Genomic DNA, 20314 nt, shown 5'->3' with positions numbered 1-20314 from the left:
CTCTACCTCACCCGCCTCCGTCCCAAAGGACCCACAGTGAGCTTATAGTGCAGCTCAAACAGCTCAACCTGCAGGTGCTTCAGTGTGGCCCTTTTTTCCACATGGAGACTCCAGGTCATCGCCAGGAAACAACTGTGGAGGTTTCGCTAGAAATCGACTTCGAAAGATATTAAAGGCCGAGCACAGCAATAGTCCTGTCAGCGGGACAAAGCACACAAATCCGCGCATGCCTCAATTCAACCCTTTTTGTACAATACACTGCAATAATGGGAGGAGAAGTGGTTAATTGGCACACCAGAACATTTGTATTCTGCTGGTTCCCTCAGTAAAAGCTGCTTTTAATGTGAGCATCAGCTGGAAATGCAGATATGCAACCCTAACCCTCTGCAAATGTAATAAAATGACAAATATACTGTACATGCATATATGTATATATAAACACACACACACATACACATTCGTCTTTGCATCTTCTCTAAAAATGGACACTAAAGCTCACTAAAGTAATTATATCATTAATCATAAACCACAGGCACTGGAAAGTATATTTATTTAAAATCGAATTCTGTGTAAAAGTGTCACTTTGTCTGTCGCTCTCTCTCACACACAGACGTGCTGTGCATGGATATTCAGTATGAATTTGAGGGAGAAAGAATGAGCAGGTATTAATTCCATAAAAGGCCATAAAAACAACGAGTGGGTCGTCTGCAGTGTCTGTGTATGGATCCTTTGGGGCAGGAAACACAGTTTCAGTTAAACACATTACCGATGGTTTCAGAATGAACCTTTATAAAAAAAGCCGTTATTATACAGTGAACACACATCCGTCACAAAGGTGCACAAATTTGCATCTTTCATAGACACTTAATTCTGCGGAATGCAACAGAAGGGGTTGGAGGTTCTCCATACAATTGTCTGCCAGCGCTCTATGCTCTATGAATGTTAATGGATGAAATTAAAGGACAACTGGAAGAAAACAAGAACAAGGTGATCTGCCAAGTGGTGAATCAGCGTGTTCCACCTGACAAAACACAATGCTCACATGTGCCGATTGGAAACAGTGGAGGGAAAAACCAGTTGAGAGGTTTCTGGTGTTACTTGTTGTACGAGATCTGTGAGGTGATACAGACTCGGCCACATCCATTCAATGCGTGAAACAAATCCAAATGCCATATTTGCCTCATACTCTTTTCATTATTTCCCACTCTCTGAGGCTTTTGCTAGTTATCTTTTAATTAAACCATCTTTGCCTGTAATTGTTAAATACCAGATAACTGGAAAATTCACACAATTTTTGGTTTGCCTCCCCACTGTTCCACTTTTAGATGGATACCAACCGCATGAGGCTGTGGATGATATTTACATGTATATAATTGGGTAAGCCAAAATGATTCAAAGTCAATTATAGCACCAGGACTGCATGGATTATCAGATTTTAATTCACAGATTATCGCACATTTTTTCTCATGTGAAAAAAAGGCAGAAATGTTCAATATAGTTTGAAGTGTGTTTATATGAACCTATATGATCGCTCATGGGAAAAGTATATCTGGATGTTATACATGTGGGTTAATGTGGGTTATCACGCGTGAAAATCAGCACGACCAGAGTCGCCTCAGCAGATCAATAAACCCTTTGGTGTATGTATGAGACGTGATCTTCACAAGCTTCAACTTCCTGACTCATCATCACACGTGTGTATTCTGTGAGCCAACACTTACATGACTGCTGCAGCCTAGAGGTAGAGTGCAAAGATAAAATAATAATAAAAAAAACCACCAACACGATGGCAGTGTGTTTTCTTCTCAGCGAAAAGCCTTGAAGTTGACCTGCAACTGACTTTGGGCACAATCTGTGAGTGGTTAGTAAATTAAACTTGAGGTGATTGAGGTTGAGCTTGTGGAAACAGCTTTAATCTATTGCAAGATAATGCAGAGTAATGGTGCCTGAGAGAGGTTCATTTCCAATGCTGTCGTGGAAAAAAAGTACAAACTGCCTGTTACTCACACCTCAACTTACTGCAATAAACAATCCACACTGTCCCACTGTCCCACACACACACACACATTCATTATATTCCTCCTCGTACCTTTTCTATTTCCTCACAGAGGTGGTTTTCAATCACTGTGGTGTGGTGGTGGTGGTGGTGGGGGAGTTGCAGAGGATGATGGAAGCTCTTTCCTCACACTCACCCAACAGTAATGCACTGGCTTATTACATATTGAATCACCTGCAAGATTGAACTGGTTTATATTGATCCCAGGCTCAATGGACCTTGTGGCACAAACCAGCAGACACAGATCACTGAGCAGTGTCACTTCCCCCCCACAGCAAAGGTTGAGGATCCTTCTGTGCTGCCGGTGATAATTGGTGATAACACATCATCAAGCAGGAGGTCGAACTGCTGAATTTCACATTGGGATCCTGAATGTGCGTGTGATCAGAGGATGTGATGGCGCAGATAAGCAGTCCTACGGTATGTGTGACACAATCACCCATGTGTTAAATTAAAGAACATGCGTTCCGTCTTTAGTGACGATTATCGCATTAGTATACGATCGGTGGTGAAGAAATGTGTTTCCCTACCCACATAGAAACATAATTATGGATGCAAATGAGCCTTTATTCTCACTGATGAAAGCAGAATTGAATTTTTATTGTTTAAAAACAGACCATAATTGCATCCAACAAATGCACCAGAAAATTGCCTCAGACTCCTTCATCACAGAACTTCCTCATTGTTTCACTGACAATTCCATGATGATGATGATGATGATGATCTTTTAATTTGGATGCACATGACCCTAAAATCTCCCACATCTCCCAGCTAACCATACCTTCTAAATGGTATATGTATATATAAAAGTGTCTTCTAAATCAGTACTTTACATCTGTGTTGTGTTTTTGTGTGATATTCTTCATTGCCGGTGCATCTCTGCCAATAAAGTTGTGTATTCTTGCATAGAAATGTGTGTTTTACAATAGAAAATTAAGCATATGCGACTGATTTTGTCAGTCGCATTACATTTTTTCCCGAGCATCTCAATCTATCTCTTGAGAGACATTTGTTAAATGCTGATATCTTATTCCTGTAATCTGCACAGTGAATGCCTTTTCTCAACCCCCCTGGAGGGCTTTTTATACAGTCCTCCTCTCAGAAAATTATATATTTTTACGTTTGTTTTTTTTTACTGCTCTAAAGTGGAAGAGGACTATTTCTTATCCACAGATAAGTTGAGAGACGTAATGCAGCTGTGTGAAGTGCTTTTCAAACCAGCCGAACAAACAAAGAAATGAAAGCACAGGCAGGAAGAGAGCACTATTACCACACCAAGCAATACTTATTGAAAATCCAGCGTGAATAAAATGTCATCAGTCACCACCTTTGGTGTTCGGTCCCCACACTCTTGTATGTGCATAAATTGTGACTCATGGGGAGAGGGAAGTCAATGGCACTACACTACAGCGGCACCCACAGAAGGGAAGAATGAATACACGGCTCCTTTTTTGAAATAAAAAGGATTTTTTTCTTCTAGACACCAATAAAACATCTGTCATCAAACATGTCAGTGCAGAAGTGATGTCTCTCAAGTAAAAACAAAAGTGATTGACAGAAGCCGACCAGAGCACACGCAGCGGCGCAGTCGTGCCGTTCCATACGACTATTGAGAAGCCGATGCACAGCAATCACAACCAGCATATCCACGCTCACCATCCTCCGGGGTCACGCTGTCTCTCATCCTGAAATGCAAGTGCATCTGACTCATGTAGAGAGACTATTTATACAGAACCCATGAGTGCAGAGTGGGACATAATGTTCTGCTGTTGATGGAGGAGCTTGGGCCTGACTTACGGAGAATCACAATGCCCAATTGCATCTCCAATTTACCTGGATAAAAGGATTTGTCCTAGTTAGACAGAGCTGGTGAACAGTGCGACTCTGAATGGGGGTCGCTAAAATGACCTGATGAAGTTTCTGTGGGAGTGTTTGTCAAATCTGAAATGTCTGCGGCCTCAGTGAGGTGAGCTGTGAGGTTTCTGTCACAAAAAAGTGTTAAATTATTAATCTTTTGATAGGTTAACTATTTTGATCATTTTTTTCTTTTGCTCATTATGCATTTGTCAAGTGAGTTAGAGCAGAATAAAGCAGCACACATGAATGTTCTCCTGCAGTTCAGGGACTACGTGACCGCATGTTTTAATGAAGTGTAAGAATAAATTGTTAAAAAGAAAAACAGGGACCACTCTGACTATTAAAGTTCTCTGTCTCTTTTCAGACTTCAGGCTCTCAAGTTCAGATTTGACGATCTATCTATATCTGCGAGTGACTCAGTTGCATGTGGGTGGTGCTAAGTAAAACTGTTCTCAACTGATGTTAAAATACATCTCCCATGACGACGTATTATGATCAGATCTGGCTCCCCCGCCCTGTCATAATAGTTTGAAAGAAAACATTTTTTTATTTTTAGTTCTTAACTGTACAGATATGTCTGATGTCCCAATGCTAAGTGTGTGCACCAGTCTAGTGTATATGTGTTTGTGTCACCATGAGTGTCACAGAGTGAATGAGAGGGTAAAAGGTCAGGAGAAATCAGTGAAATAAGGCTCTTCTCACGCTGCTGTAACATGAAACAAGATTTTACCAAAAAAAAATGTTGAGATGGTGGCTATTAATAGAAAACTTGAAATTGATATTATCTTTTAACTCTTGCCACAAATGAACGTTGAATTCATCCATTCATAATGTTTACTGGTTATCCTTTTGTGGTCATGGGGGGAGCTAGAGATTATCCAAGCTGACATCAGGCAAGAGTCACCATACACTGTGGACAGGTCTATCATAAGGTATAATAAATAAATAAACAATTTACAATCACGCTCGCAGACAATGTAGAGTTTTCCAATTACTCTACCAGGGGAAAACCCTATAACTAACTGCCAAGCTAAAACCAATAACTGCTTTTTGTTTAAGATGAACAACATGATAATACCCACAGTAAACATCTCAGTCACTCCATGCTGACTCGCAGCAGTTGAGGTCAGAAACCCAACCTGAGCCTATACAGACATACAGGGGACCAAAAAAGTCAACATTACGTCTACGAATAACTTTGGTTTCTGTCATTTTAGCCAGTTTTTCTTACAGTTGTGTATATTCAAGTGTTTGATGGACATAATGTCCCATAGTGCAGTCAGTGTAGGTGTACTAGACTGACACCTTGTATAATATAATGTATGAGAGGAAGACATAACCACCTAGAATGTTCTCGTTCATATAACACGTCTGAGTTCTTCTAAATGACAGTAAACCAAAAAAAAACATGACAAAATAAAAAGGAGTGACAGTGCAGTTTCTTACAGACACATGATGTTGACATTTCTTTGAAAAAAAAGAAAAGAAAAAAGATTCTGTGCGGTGTGGAGCCAAAGTCTGAATAATGAATACAGATCTATTAGTCAGCCTTGATGCTTCTCTCTCAACAGGCCGTGTCCTCACTCGACTTAAAAGCAGGTCTGCAGATTCCTCACTGCATTCTCTACTCGACTAACAAGCTCCCAGTCTTCACATCCTGTGAGAAAACACACCACTAAATCACAAATAAATTCAGTTTTATAAGAAAATGGGAAAATAATTGTTCTCCACTATATTGTAATCATTAGATTGGACGTTTAAATAGGCCCTGGGTTATCTCCATTATGATGAAAAAGCAATATACAGTACAAGATACAGCAAGAAAACCCTAATGCTGATGGTTTAGCCGTCCCTCGGAATTACAACCAGAGGCAGAAAGACAAGGTTATGTCTAATAATCCATGTGAAACGTCACTACGTCACACTACAGTGTTTCAAACATCTGTTCAAGTCATGACTGTATAGTGAGCTCTCTACTAACTAGACCATAATTGTTACTGTGTCGGTTTCCTTCAGCAACTTCCACCAAAATGACATTCATCCATAACCCTGGAGCTGTGTCGAACCGTGATTATTCTGAAAGTGAATTTTCCCAAGACGCAGATCTAATAATCTCTAAGCTAATGACGGTTGAGTCGGAAGACGGATGAATGAATTGCTTTCAATCTGCTTCAGGTGTTCAAAATCTCAATATCCATTTGGTTAATATCTTGGCATCCGTATAATTGGACTTCTTATACGAGGCAGTCAGATTTGAGATTGACCTGTCTGAGTGTGGAAGGAGAATCTGTCAGACACAGACATAACAAAAGCTAATCAATGGTCACATCAGTGTAGTCACACAACATCAGATTATACTGTGTTCATGTGGGTTTAGTTCAATCCAGATAAATAAATACATGAAAACAGACAAGACATTGATCGAGCATTGAACTGTCCCACTATGAACACTATGCTACAGATTAGGCCACACGAGTTCCTGAACTTCCACATATTTTAATTCTTGATGTTTCTTTCTTCTTTCGCTGGTATTTTTACCTTTTTATTTAATGGAAATGCACAATTTACAATAATGTACTTGCTATTAAGGCTACAGCCAATTATTTTACTTGTTATACCAGCTATTTTGTGGATCAATTAATGAATAAGTTTGCCTATGATAAAGAAATTCAACAATTCCATTGAACTCTGTAGCTGTGCAGTTGTTTTTCACTGTGTTTCTACACAGATTGTTTTTAGATTTGACAGAATTCTAAAGTCATTTGCTTGGGAGGAGTCTCGGGTTATGAAGTGAGAGTGTGGGTGGACAGAGAAAACATACTGTAGGTTTTTTTTTTATTTAATGTGCACCTATGGTTAGTCTCTTCCTTAGCACACATTTGCACAGTCCTTGGAAAGCAGCTCTCAGATCTTTTGTTACTACAGTCAGATGGATTAATCCAACGCCTAAAGGTATTCACACATGGGGAGAGAAAGACGAAGCTGGCACCACCCACTGCTGAAAGATTTATGTGGATGTGTACCTTTTTTTTTGTGCCAGTGAATAAGCATCAGCTGTGTATCTCAAACAAAACTGCAGGATATGGTTTTGAAGAAAAATGAGAGGGGAAGAAGGAGGAGGCAAATATACGAGCTGAGACACTTTCAGTGGGCAGCAAAGACCATCAAAAAGATAGGAACAAAAGAAAAAGCAGGCACGTGTATGTGCCGTCACAGTATGAAGCCACATCTTCAATCTCACACAGACATTATTACACACACACACAAACACATACACACAACAGTGAGTGCAGATGCAGCCTAAAGCATGTGAGCTACTGCAATGTCTTTAGCGCAAAGCATAAAAAAACAACTTCATGGCCATTCCCACCCCAAGGCCTCATAAGTTGGGACCGCAAACAGTGAGGTGTGGGATTTGAGTTCATTAAAATGCATCAAAATATTACACGTCCACCCAGGAAAGGCTCAGCTGCTGCCAGCTATTTGGCATGTAGAGGACAGTCAACAAAAATATCCCCCTCTCCTCTCTGGCTTTTAATTCCTCTTTAAAAATAAGAAGGCAACGACTGGTGTCACTGCGCTGCATTAACAACACGGTTTACTTATCGGTGTCTCCCACAGGACATGAGTATGATATCACCATATTGTTTTGAATTGACAAAAACCATCCGTTTCTCAAAAACTCAATATTATTTCAAACATATACTGTACACGTTCTACTAATTCTGTCTAAAGGTAACAAAAACTAGCTGCATAACAATAAAATTGACTTTGTTTTGACTCTCAATGTCCCAAGAGGATGATTGCACATTGATTGTAAGGTCATGTTTGTAAGTCTACTAAATTCCACTATGGTCCACATGACGTGAACATCATCTCCCAGCCACGTCAGTGACGGCACGTGTGAGCAGAATATGTGCATAAACTCTTTGTGGAAACAGAATGTGGAAAGAAAGAACGAGGAGGACTTTCTGGTCTTAAATTTCCATTCACACAATTACTGCTGTGAAAATGCATTAATGCACCCCCTCAGGGTGAATCTTTTCCACTTTAGGAACTTGCCAAAATTTGAATTTGGCACAAAGCAAATATTATAATCTAAAAACCAGACCACCGTAAAATTAGCCGAGGAAATTCATGCTCCAGGGCGGAATAAGTGTCCATTTGCTTGTTTCTATCTAACATTTTTGAGGCGGTAATGAACAATGCATTGTCTTGTTGCTGCCATAGAGGGGTTTAAACCCCCCGTCAAACTTTGCTCTGTATCCTTGGTCATGTTTGGGGTGTGTTGCACCTGTGTCTAATTGTGTCCCCCCCTGCTCCATGCATTTATTTAATGTGTTTGTGGTGCCTGTCTTCTTTGCAGTTTGCCTTCGATCCTTGTGACGAGCGCGTCGCTGCTTTTCTTTGTGTGTTCATCTGCCTGTGATTAAACTGTTTTGCTTCCTTGTCCTTGTCTTGTGGTTCCTGGTCGTAAAACATTTCCGAGTGCAGAATAAAGTAGCTTGCAAATAAACTTCACAAGTCATTATCAGCCAAGGACCCCCCTACAAGAGAAGACATATTCCAGGGACCATTTTGTGTATTTCACTTTATATATATATATATATATATATATATATATATATATATATATATATATATATATATATATAAGGTGAATATATAGGTTTTGTTGGCGGTATCTGCACGCTCGTGTCATAGCCGACTGCTCATGAAGAACAATGTTGTTCATCCAGCTTGCTGTACGGCTCGTTTTTATTTCGATCGTTATGCAACACTGACAGTGTTCAGTATTATCCAGCTGTTGTGATGTTCCCTGTGCGCTTGGTCCATGTCTTTTAAAAAATCTAGAGACATTAAACCACGTCTACTATATGTACAATAGTCATGGAAAACGACGTAAACTGTAAAGTGGAAAAGTGCCGTTCCAGTGTTTGGCGACGAATACTAGAATTTAGCAGAGACTGTGAACTGAGGGACGCAGCAGTGCTGCACTTGTGTGTAACACATTCTGTTTCCAGTTTTATTTTGAAATAATTACCATTGCCTCTTGTTTCAGAGTCTGCTTCCTGTAAGGTTTCCCTCCTCTGTGATTACCTGCCCCGCCCTAATGTGTTTCACCTGTTTCCCTCCACCTGTGTATTTAGCCCGTGTGTTTCCAGTGTCTGTTGCCAGTTCATCTTGTCTGCTGATCATTAAGTGTCTTTGGCCTTATTTAAGATCAGTTTCTAGTCGCCTTTGACCTCTTTTGTTGCCTTTGTCGCTGTTTTTGGAAACCTGTTTTGTCCAGTAAAAGGTGTTTTTCTCTTCAAGCTCAGACTGTTGTCGAGTTGTGCTTTTGAGTCCACATCCAGTGTTCGTTCAGCCTGATATTGTGTCCCCTCGCAGTGTTTTAAATCCCTTTCTTTGAATACCTCAGGGCTAACAACTAAAAGTTTTCAGTCTATATAAGAAATTCACTAATTCACTAATGTAAAGCTTATATTTTAGTGCACATGGACTATAGTCAATTGGGGAATTATTGTTCACCACAGCCAAACATATCTTACCTACCCCCCAGCTTTAAATGAACGTGCAGTTAGTAACAGAGAAAAGCATATTTGCATTGTATGTGCACAGTGTTATGTAGTTAACATATGTAGATGTGATACCATTCCTTCCACTGTAGGTTTTGTGGCTGCAGTGCAACCACGTGAGCTAATTAAATATGCTAAGTCTATGCAGTACATGGTGAATGTGTGTGTTTTCCTCCAGCTGTTGAGGGTTGCAGCATTATTTGGCGTGTGTGTGTGTGTGTGTGTGAGAGAGAGGATGGAGGAGTTGTAGAGAGCGCATTGGTCGGCGGTGAGTGGTCACATGACTGTGACAGCATGTGCGATTTAAAAGAAAGGAAAAAGACACTTCAGCATCAGATCCGGAGCTGGAAACGCACCTAGGACCCGTCGCTGGAGGAACATCATCTGCAGAGACGCAGGACTCCCGCCCGCTTTGTTTTCTACTGCTTTTCAACAACAGCCACTCTGTCCTGTCCTCCCTCTGTTCCTGAAACATCACATTTGTATCGCTCATCACCGCCACAGCAGCGAGGCAGGGAGGGCGTCCACACACACACACACACACACACACAAACCTCCTGTCATCATTCAACAAAAAGGTAAGATAATGCAACTTTTTAAAGGAACCGCTCGTGCGTAATTGTTGTGTGGCTTTGTGCTTGTCGTTGTTGCTCCTCACCCCATCAACAACTGCATTTACACAACACTTGATTTTTCTTTCTTGCAATACTTTGTATGTTTGTGGTCCACACTGTGGCTGAGCATGTGCACTTGACAAAGGAAGAGGCAGGAAAACGAGGAGAAACTGCTCCAGCATACAGTATCATTCATTCTTCAAATGCAATGTACATTACAGGTTCTTTTCTTTTTTTTTCACCATATAAATGACTTCAGTCTACAAGGTTAAATACTCAGTTACTATAGCAGCTTAATTAAACATGTGATGTTTTATTAATTATGCCCACTGGCCCCATTTCTCATTAGGATTTTCTCAAGAAATCTAGTGGTAAACATGCCTCCAAGAAAATGCCTTTAGTTTAAATGCTCACATGCGTAGAGCTTTAATGCTGGATTAAACAACCAATCAGTCTCCTATTCTTTTTTCCTTTTACTTACAGAATAAATGTTGTAAATATTATTTTCTTTCTCTGCAAAGAATGTTAGTTTGGTTGCCCCTGGTCAAAGAGATGTGAGGAGCCACGGTGTTATTACATCATACTGTACGAAGCCGGACTTTATCTTGGCTCACAGTAGATGACTTTTTCATCTCGTATTAGATGCTCGATGAACGCTATTCTCTTAATTGTATTGAATAGTGAATAAATATGTGCCTTGACTTGAGTCTCAGTGGCAAAGAGAAAAATGTTCAGCGGCGGCCCGTCCATAGAGGGCGCTAGGCCGCCGCCCCACCAGTCTCACATGAAGAAGAAGGAGATATGAATCATGTGAAATTATTTATAAAAACATGGACAATTTAAGCGTCATGTCTGATCTCTAATTGATCGCATGTTTTTATTTACAATAAAATACGCCACGCCCCCAATTTTTTATCACAAACCACCACTGATAGTGTTACGTAATAGAAACATGATGGTGCTGGTTTTTTGTGGCCATTACACGGTGTAATCAGTTTCAGCTTTGACTTCCAGGTTGCAACTGTTGTTAGGTTGAGATGGTTTGGTCATGTGCAGACGAGAGACTGTGATTATATTGAGGATGAAGCTGCCGGGCAAGAGCACAGAGAACTTTCGAGGATGTTGTGAAGGGGAACATGAGGACAGTTTCTAACAGAAGGTGTAACAGAAGAAGACATAAAGGACAGGGAAAGATGGAGGCGAATCCTGAAGCCATGTTTCCTTCACGGTACGGTTTGGAACAGTAAAGCCCTCGGTCAGGCTTGTTTTCGACTGAGAGCAGCACCTTTACTTGGTAGGCGGGTTGTGCGCAGTGGCTGATGTCGATGTCAGCGAGATATGTAGTGCGACGTTGTACAGGTGCACCGACAACGACATTGAACATGACAACAATGGAGGACATCCAACAGCTCAAGACAAATTCAAGCTATCGATTACGGGCGTTGAAGGAACATCGGTTGCAAGGGAGTGACACTTTTCTGTTGCCCAATCAGCTGACTGTCGTGGGTCTAGCTCCACCCTTAACGCACCGTCTGGAACGTTGGGACCATAGTTGGTACTATTCCTAATGAAAGGCAAAAAAAAATACATACCGTACCAAACCGAAGCAAACCATTCCACTCGGTAGAAATACATCATAAAAGGTTAAAATCTTGTGAATGTGTGAGAGAATTGTTGTTTTTATCTCTCTATATATTGACCCTGCAATGTACTGGCGATCCTGGTATTTACAGCATCAAAGGTTTGTTTGAAAGGCTTTTGGATTTGCAAAATCTTGCCATATTTGTCTCTGAGCAAAGCACTGTTCCATTGCTCTGAGACAGAAATAGTTCCAGTGCTTATTTTAGACATTTTCCTGCTGTCACTTTGCCCATTCAGCAGTTTAAGGAGACTGATGTTAATGTAACTGGCCAGCAGCTTCTGTGTCCCCGTGAGATAAGTACAGTGAAGAGAGCAGTGAGTGTTTTACAAACCTAAGTTTCCAAATTTGAAAATGCCATTTTAAAGGTGAGGTAAAGCAGCAAACATGGAGACGTAGATGCAAGTGAATAGCTTTTTATCCGACGAGCCATTTGATATGTGGCCAAAATGTGTTTTTCCTTGCGTTCATGCTGCCTCAGTGCTTCAAGCTTGTGCAGCAGGTGTTTCAGGGGTGTGCACGGCACAGTCAGTGCTGACCATGTGTCAGTATCTTACACAACCACACTTCAAAAAACATGAACTATCACTTTGCCAAATGGCAGTAAATTATTTAAATCATGCAACCACACACTCTCGATCAAATAACACTGACGCTTATCTATCATTTATGGTCTGGTTTTGATTCTATCCATCCATCCTTTTGTAGTTATGGGGAAACAGCCAATCATGATAAATCATACAAACATACTGTACATACATACAGGACAAATATACATGAAACAAATCAATGTTGGGCACAGAGTTTGTTCAAATAAATGAACAAAACACCAACAAACGAGGGGGAGATTAATCTTATTGTGTTGCATGCAACATGTTTATCACATTATCACCACCTCATACATTCACATGCACACACATAAACTCTCGTTTGTTGTCCTGTACATATAAAAGCATTTTTTTACAGTGTTGACTCATGCTGTAATAGACAAGGATTTTCACAAAGAATTAAAAGATGAAAGGGTTGGTTCGCCCATAAGCCTTAGATGAAAGACAAGTGAAAAGTGAAAGGAAAAAAATGTCACAACTGCCACAATAGTTTCTTCAAATGACATGTTCTGCTTTTAACCCCCTCGCCTCCTCGTCTTCTTTTGTATCTGCCCAACCAAGAGCAGGATTTCTGTGTCTGCGTTTGCCTTATGACAAATAATAGCAAGACAATTCTCTGTTTGTCTTACAGATAAAATAAATGAATGAGTTCCCCCATTGATTTTTCCAGCTGCTTTACCCCAAGAGGAATCAATGCTGTTGTTGCACAGCAGAAAATCCATCGCTTCACCACACAAAGACTAAACTGGACAGCTTTACTAGCACGTTTATTGTGTCTCATAAAAGATGTCCTGTCCACCTCAACAAAAAAGGAAAAAAAGTCTGAAACAAAAACATCAAAAGCCTCCTTCATATTTCACATCTTCAGAAAAAAAAGTATCCTCCAGTGATGGCGATCAAGTCAGTTGCAGTTGCTGCATGAGCTCTGCCCGGCCTCCAGTTCCTATTTTATGTTGTTGGTGGGACAGTTTGAATCAGACTAGAGCTGCATCAATCTCAGAGCACACTGGATCATCTTGCAACCAAATAGCCCCTACGGGCATCGGCCAGTGTTTTGGTGCCTCTGGTGTAGACAGCAGATGTCTGGGCTAAGATTTCCGTTGTATGTGGTCTCTTTAGTCCGTCTAGCAATTTGTAACGTGATAATTAAGTTGTATCTGGGAGATGGCGTCTATAGATTTTTTTTTTCATCACTAAAAATGTTTTAGGCCAAATCTCTATGACCAGCTTTCAGCATATACTGTAACTGCAGATCATTTAAAGAGTTGAAAGCTGATACATTTTGGTCAAATTGTTGTGCATCTTTTTCTCTTCCCTTATCCACCTGCAGGCAACCAAAGCCTAAAAAAAGGTTTCCTTCACCTACAGCTGCTGTGTATTCACATATCCAGTCTGTTTATAGCGTTTTAGAGGTCCATCTAAGGAGCCAGACGATCGAGGGATCCTTTTAACGTTCTGCTCTTGAATCGCATTTAATTTGTTGGCAACATAAGTCGGATGCTTCCTCATCTTTGACCCTTTTATATGCAATAAATATAGCTTTAAATACACATTAAAGGCGAGCTAATAAAAGGAAATAATGGTAAAAACCATGATGACGATGCATATTATTAAATGCTTATATATTACAACACTTTCCTCGTGTTGAACTGATATTCTCTCAGTAAAAAATGCCGATCGTTGCACTTTCTTGATGGTGTTACACAGTATATGTGGGAGGTAGCGGCGCTCTGAGCTTAAATAAACAGAACGCGTGCTTGGTTTTATGTGGTGTTACCAGTAATCCCATGTCAGGTAACAGCTTTACTGAGAAGCACTAAACAAGGCCAGTCATCCCTTCTTCCAATAATAATAAGGCTTTTCTTTGTCTGTATTCATAATGAATGTCGACTAGACAGCGCTTCTCTCTCCCAAAGACTGGGCTCTTTTGAAAAGGACACTTTTTCTGATTTGTTCTCTGATTACTTTTGCAGTTGTAGTTTATGAGAACATGGAATCTATTATCCTTGAGGTATCAGCGGCCTGGCAGAGACGGAGCAGGTTATGGAAAAATCCCTTCACTTTCATTAGATTCTTGTTTGCTGGGAAATTATACAGCACATCATAACATCGTCACGTTTTTCTGTGGTTTCAAAAAAAAAAAAAAAAATCTCCCCTGTCCTCACATTCTCAGCCAGAAACAGGCTTCATTCTCATTCACAGGCAGCTGACTCGACTCCTCCTTAAGTAGCTAAAGCCCTGATGCCCGGAGAAAACACCTGATTTCATTTTATGAGAGACACCGCAGAGGGAGAGAGGTTCTAAGCAGCCAAAATGGGCATTTGTAAAACGAGCTGTAGCAATTCATTATTTTAATGAGTGGGGACAATAACCCAGAGAAAGATGGTGACAGGGCGAGCTGCTTTGAATCCGGGAAGTCTTTAATCAGTTCTTAAAGTCATTGGCATTAATATGGTTCTGTCTACTATGTTTACCATTTACACCAGGGGTGTCAAACATACAGCCTGCGGGCCAGAAGCGGCCCACCAGAGGGTCCAATCCGACCCCGGAGGATGAATTTGTTTAAATTTTCACATTACGATTAGAATCTAATCTACTATATTTCTCAGTTCTAGATACCGGTGACTTAATGTTTGTGTCTTTGTAGATCTGTAAGTTGTAATTCACATGTGTAAGTGCAATTTCAACAATGTTATGCTTAAGTTTACCATTTACCACTATTTATCTTAAGAAATTTGGGGTTGTTCATAATTAGTTTTGTAAAAAGAGACTATATTAAATGTAAAACAAAGGGAAAAAAATTGAGTTCTTGTTTATAGGTTATTATGCTATTATTTGACTGGTTTGGCCCAAGCTCCAATGAAGTTGGATCTTGCTTTGTTCTGTTCTGAAAAAACAGAACAGACAGATATTTAATGTTTGTCACAAATTAAAAATGACACAGTGTATGTCCAGAAAATCAGCATATTAAGGATGTATTAACCAGACCGTAGTGTTGTCCTTGTTGTGTTGTTGGCTGTGTTGACATGTTTTCTACATGGCGACGTTTGACCGCAACACTGAAGCTATGTATTACATTTAAGGCGCACAGTGTCCTAGCTGCAGACAGAGGATGTGACTGTGTTGGGCTCAGGTCAGGTTCCAAAGCCAGGTTCAGGTCAGTTTGTGTATGTTTATTATTATGGACTTTGTCAAGTTTGAAAAGAGAAATGCGAGTCACGCCACACTCTGTACACAGAAATGTCCTAATTCAAGGATTCAAACGTAGAACCTTCTCACTGTGAGCCACCAGCGCAAACAAAGGCTGCCCCTATAATTAAGCATGTATGCAAAAATGATCCAAGATAACTTTACTGGCATTGGCTTCAAGTTCCATCTGGTACAAGTGGGTTGTAATTAAATCAGGTAGATATTTCCACTTCCAACTTCCTTGCAAAACAGTTTATTTCAGGCCCCGTCTGATAGTTCTGGTGTCATTCTTATAAAGCTTTACTGTCTTTCTTTAGTTCCTTCTATTATGAGGCTGTGAAAGGCCCAGTGTCAAGGGTAGTTGCTGGTTTTCTTGTGACCATACGCTGAGCTGCTTCACTGTGAATGCATTCATTTCTTTACTTTTGTATTTTGATTTTATGGCTGGGAACTGTTAAACCAACTTGCCCGTTGTGGGATAAGGTTTTCTGAAACTGAAACTGTATTTAAATATACACTTGTTTGCCATGTGCTATATACTTATACTTGATTATAAGAGATTTTCATTCATAATAATGAAGTCAGTGGGGTCAGTTTATTGGAAATTATTTTGCAGCTGCTCCAACATACAGTATGTAGATGTCGGGAAACACTCTGTCTCTGTCTCTGTCTTTGTTGTAATTTACATAATTCTCCTCTGAAATATCTTCATTGGATCACAGATCATTTCTTAGTGAGATGCAAATCGCTCGGCACACAGTATTCATGAGCTCCAAGAAACAGTAGCTCTGGTTTGAACTCCAGGGTGTTGTTACATAAAAAGCTTAAATCAATGTTATCTTCTGGAACAGTTGGGTGTGACGAGAGAGAATGACAAAATGTGTTTGAAATTGGGATAATAGTGCCTCATTTACTGTACCTCGCGTACATTTCCCAGTGTTATCATGTTTATCACATGTTTAAAATGTGTGTCATGATAAAGTAAATCTTAACTAGTTATGAAACACTGGGTCACAGCGCTTCTAAAAAAAAACACTACAAGCCTGGGTTCTGTGCCGGTGACACATTCCTTATGGTGTTTATTTTTAAATGCTGTAAGATCCACATGCATTGCTGGAACGAGGCATTAAATTACATTCATAATGACCGCTTTTTACCTCACCAACTGCAGCATGACAGTGGGCTCCTAAAATAGAAGTACAACACTTGCGTCATTGCGTACATATTTATTATAACCACTACATTTTACCATAGACAACTGAGACATTAGATGCGCAGAGTTCTTTTTTTGTTGCAGCTTGTAACTAAGGTGAACAAAGAAACCCAAGGTAGTTCTGTTGCAGTTGTCCAGTGTCCTCGTAGGTCTATTTCTGGTCTCCAGCACTCGTCAGGGAAATGTCTCTGTAGCTACTGAGCACTGCGCTTTATTCCCAGGTTAGGTGTTGACTTTGCATGTCTGCTGTTTAGTGCTGCTTAGGTGTTATGAAGTACATGCAGCTGCCTGTGCTGAAGGAAGCACAACTGGGGAGAGGAGGGTGAAGATAAGAGCTGTAATTGTTCTTCACATAAATGTCGACGGAGAATTTAGCTTACAGGTACAGTGTGTCGTACTGAGCGTTGAACATTTACTGGTGACGTTGCATGTTTCAACCAAACAGCCCTCACCTCACACTTTATTTTCCAATAAACCTGTGTAGCATCAAAACAATTTTAATTTTAATTTAATAATCAATTTCTGCAGAATTATTCCACACACTGGATCTTTAATGAAGATTTGTCTGTATCTATAATAAGTTTTGCTGACTTCTCTTTACACGCCTATGTCTCTCGTTGAAAAGAAAACACGACTACAGAAGCTCGACACTTTTGATTTATTGTCTGGTTGATCCACTCCTTGCTGAGAGCTGTGCTGTGTCCACTTAGGCAGGATCTCTTAAGTGAAATCATTGGCAGCTTCAGACAAAGAGCAGTCTCTTGCGCTGTATTTCCGTTAACGGGGACGATTGATGACTCTGGACCTGTTGGAAAGGTCAGGAGGCAGGAATGAGTTTACTGACGAGGGCCATCGTGCACTCTAGGGCTGATGGGCAATGCCAGTCGCACGTTCCCCTCCATTACTTGTATGAGCACGAGGACCTTGGTTCCGCTGCACCTCTGTAATAAAGCAGTGTGATGAAAGCCACCTCTGACTCAGACATATTCACTACATGAGAAACACAAAGAAAAGCCTGAGCTTACCTGCCTGTCATTATTAATAATTTAAACTTCATAATGCACGTCTAGATTAATTTATGGCAGGGTAAAACGTTTATGATTGATCCTGTTGTCGTGATTTCAAACTTCCGAAGAGGTGATACAACTTTGTCCTGCTTTGGTAATGTCCATACATGCATACAGATGTTTCTGATAAGATGGTTGAAGTTGAAAAGCACAGATGAACTGAAAAGTAAGAAAAAAACAAAACAAAAGCTAAGCTTTTTCTAAAAGTTTGCAATCAATTACCTAGTAATTTTCCTCTTAATGGGAAAGTAGAGAAATTAGAGTCTTAAAAAGGGCTCATGCATTTTACATGTGGCAATATCACGTCACCAGAGACACCAGCAATCACAGAATTCATTCAACAGCACTTTTGGAAAGGTCAAAAGTGAACAACAAGAAAAACACAAGTGTTTTCAGGCAGCACAAAATGCAGTTTGTGACATTTCCGGCTATGAGTGATTAATCCTACATCCTCAACTCTGATTTGATTCATTTGAGTTGGGGAGCTGCTGGTCTAGTGCTGCTTTGTTTGACAAGTTCATGTCACCTATAGGTAAATAGGAAGAGAATATTTCAAACACTAAAGTCAACACATTTAAATTTTCTGATGGAGGCAGCAGTGGCTCGACAACTCGTGTGTGCTGTGGTGTAAAATAAGCGGATTTTCTCTATAGACCTCGGTGTGGAGGGAATGTCAAATGTCAAAGTTTTTCCTGACCTACCACTTCTGCTTTCCTCAGTGGAGCACATGTATACATGTTTAAAGCATCCTCTATAATTCATGTCTTCTAGGTGAGACAGTGATGATGTTCCACCTTCATCTGTTCCAGTCTGGTACACCTCAAAAACAACTACACAACTGCACGTGGAGCCCTGACATTATCTCACCAGACTTTTGTCCCCGCGATAAGAAATAATTTCAAGCCTGAAGATAAGGGAACATGCCTGGAGACAGATATTTTATGGAGGGTGCATCTGCTGGTGCAGCCTCTGCCAAAGCCATAGTAATGATGTGATTAATGGACAGTTTTGAAAAGAAGCCAGTGGCGTAAATCTGAGTCCTCTTTTTATTTAAACCTCAGCCTGTCAGATGTGATAAAATGCTAGAATGGGTGCTGCATTCAGGCCAAGGCCATAATGGACTAGTGTTGCAGTGTGGTGGGTGATGCAAGAGAAATGTAACATTGAAAGAGCGTGGATCTTAGTGCATCTCTTACAAACCTGCGGGAGACATTGTTCAGACCTCACAGTGATGATGGTGACCTGTTTGCTCTCATTCTGCTGCATCCTCAAACGTCTCGAAATGTTCAATTTCTGTCTCTGTCACAGAAATGCAGACAAAACTGTATGTAGGTGGTGATCCCAAAGAGCAGGCACAAACTCTGAGCGTGTTTTTCTTGTGCATCAGTCCTTGAAATATGCAGAAACTGTGCTTTTAGTGCAAATGTCATTCCTGCTTCCAAGCTTGTATCAGTTACATCATTAATCAGTAATTCTTTCATTTAACAATTTTTTTTCAACTTTGAATCTCTAAAAGGATTTCCCATCTTGTCTGTACCCGTCTCCTTTTCAGGATATTTAACTCATACTGGAGTATTCACACAATCTGCTCTTTTACATCTACTACCATGTTAAACATGATTAGTCTCAGTATTGTTTGATACCAGTGGCAAAACTAATTGATCTGCTGCACTTGTCCCATGCATAATTAAAACCATCTCTTTGCCTGGTAGGAAAACAGTCTCGTCTCCTGAAAGTCATGTGCCTTCCCACCCTGAGCAGTCCATCAATGCTTTCTGCAGGGCAGATTTATGAGCACAGCTCTTATCGTAACAGTGAGGCGTCTTTGTCTGCCGCGGTTCACGCTTAGTCTGGAAGAGCTATAGAAAATTTGAAGGCTTTCTTCACCAAAAGCTTTTCTTTGCCAGAAGCATCTCAACAAATCACACACTGTGGCTGAGGATCCCTGCCACCCTAATTCTGCTTGAATCCACGTAACTTTTTTCATTTTAGATTCTTTCTTTCATTAGCCACAGGACTTATAGCTATATGGAGAGGTTACAGCCAATCACAGAGCCAACATGCAGAGAGAAACAACCATTCACACTCACATTTACAACATCCACACTCACATTTACACCATCCACACTCACATTTGCACCGTCCACACTCACATTTGCACATCCACACTCACATTTACACCATCCACACTCACATTTGCACCCTCCACACTCACATTTACACCATCCACACTCACATTTACACCCTCCACACTCACATTTACACTATTCACACTCACATTTACGCCATCCACACTCACATTTACACTATTCACACTCACATTTACACCATCCACACTCACATTTACACCCTCCACACTCAGATTTACACCATCCACACTCACATTTACACCCTCCACACTCACATTTACACCATCCACACTCACATTTACACTATTCACACTCACATTTACACCATCCACACTCACATTTACACTATTCACACTCACATTT

General features: G+C 40.4%; 1 protein-coding gene across 4 annotated transcripts in view; it reads left to right on the top strand.

The window, feature by feature from the left end:
• The first annotated feature begins 9862 nt into the window (after window positions 1-9862).
• rap1gapb (RAP1 GTPase activating protein b) overlaps window positions 9863-20314 on the top strand; it is a 79388-nt gene continuing 68936 nt past the window's right edge. For 2 of the 4 annotated variants that reach the window (XM_058631088.1, XM_058631087.1), the window contains exon 1: window positions 9863-10070. The gene's annotated coding sequence lies outside the window, so the exon portion shown is untranslated. The remainder of the gene's footprint in view (window positions 10071-20314) is intronic. The other 2 variants (XM_058631090.1, XM_058631089.1) reach the window with 1 other exon arrangement.

The sequence above is a fragment of the Solea solea genome, chromosome 6, assembly GCF_958295425.1.
Source record: "Solea solea chromosome 6, fSolSol10.1, whole genome shotgun sequence".
Taxonomy (NCBI): domain Eukaryota; kingdom Metazoa; phylum Chordata; class Actinopteri; order Pleuronectiformes; family Soleidae; genus Solea; species Solea solea.
The sequence above is the reverse complement of the archived record's forward strand: the minus strand, read 5'-3'. Positions and strand labels throughout refer to the sequence as shown.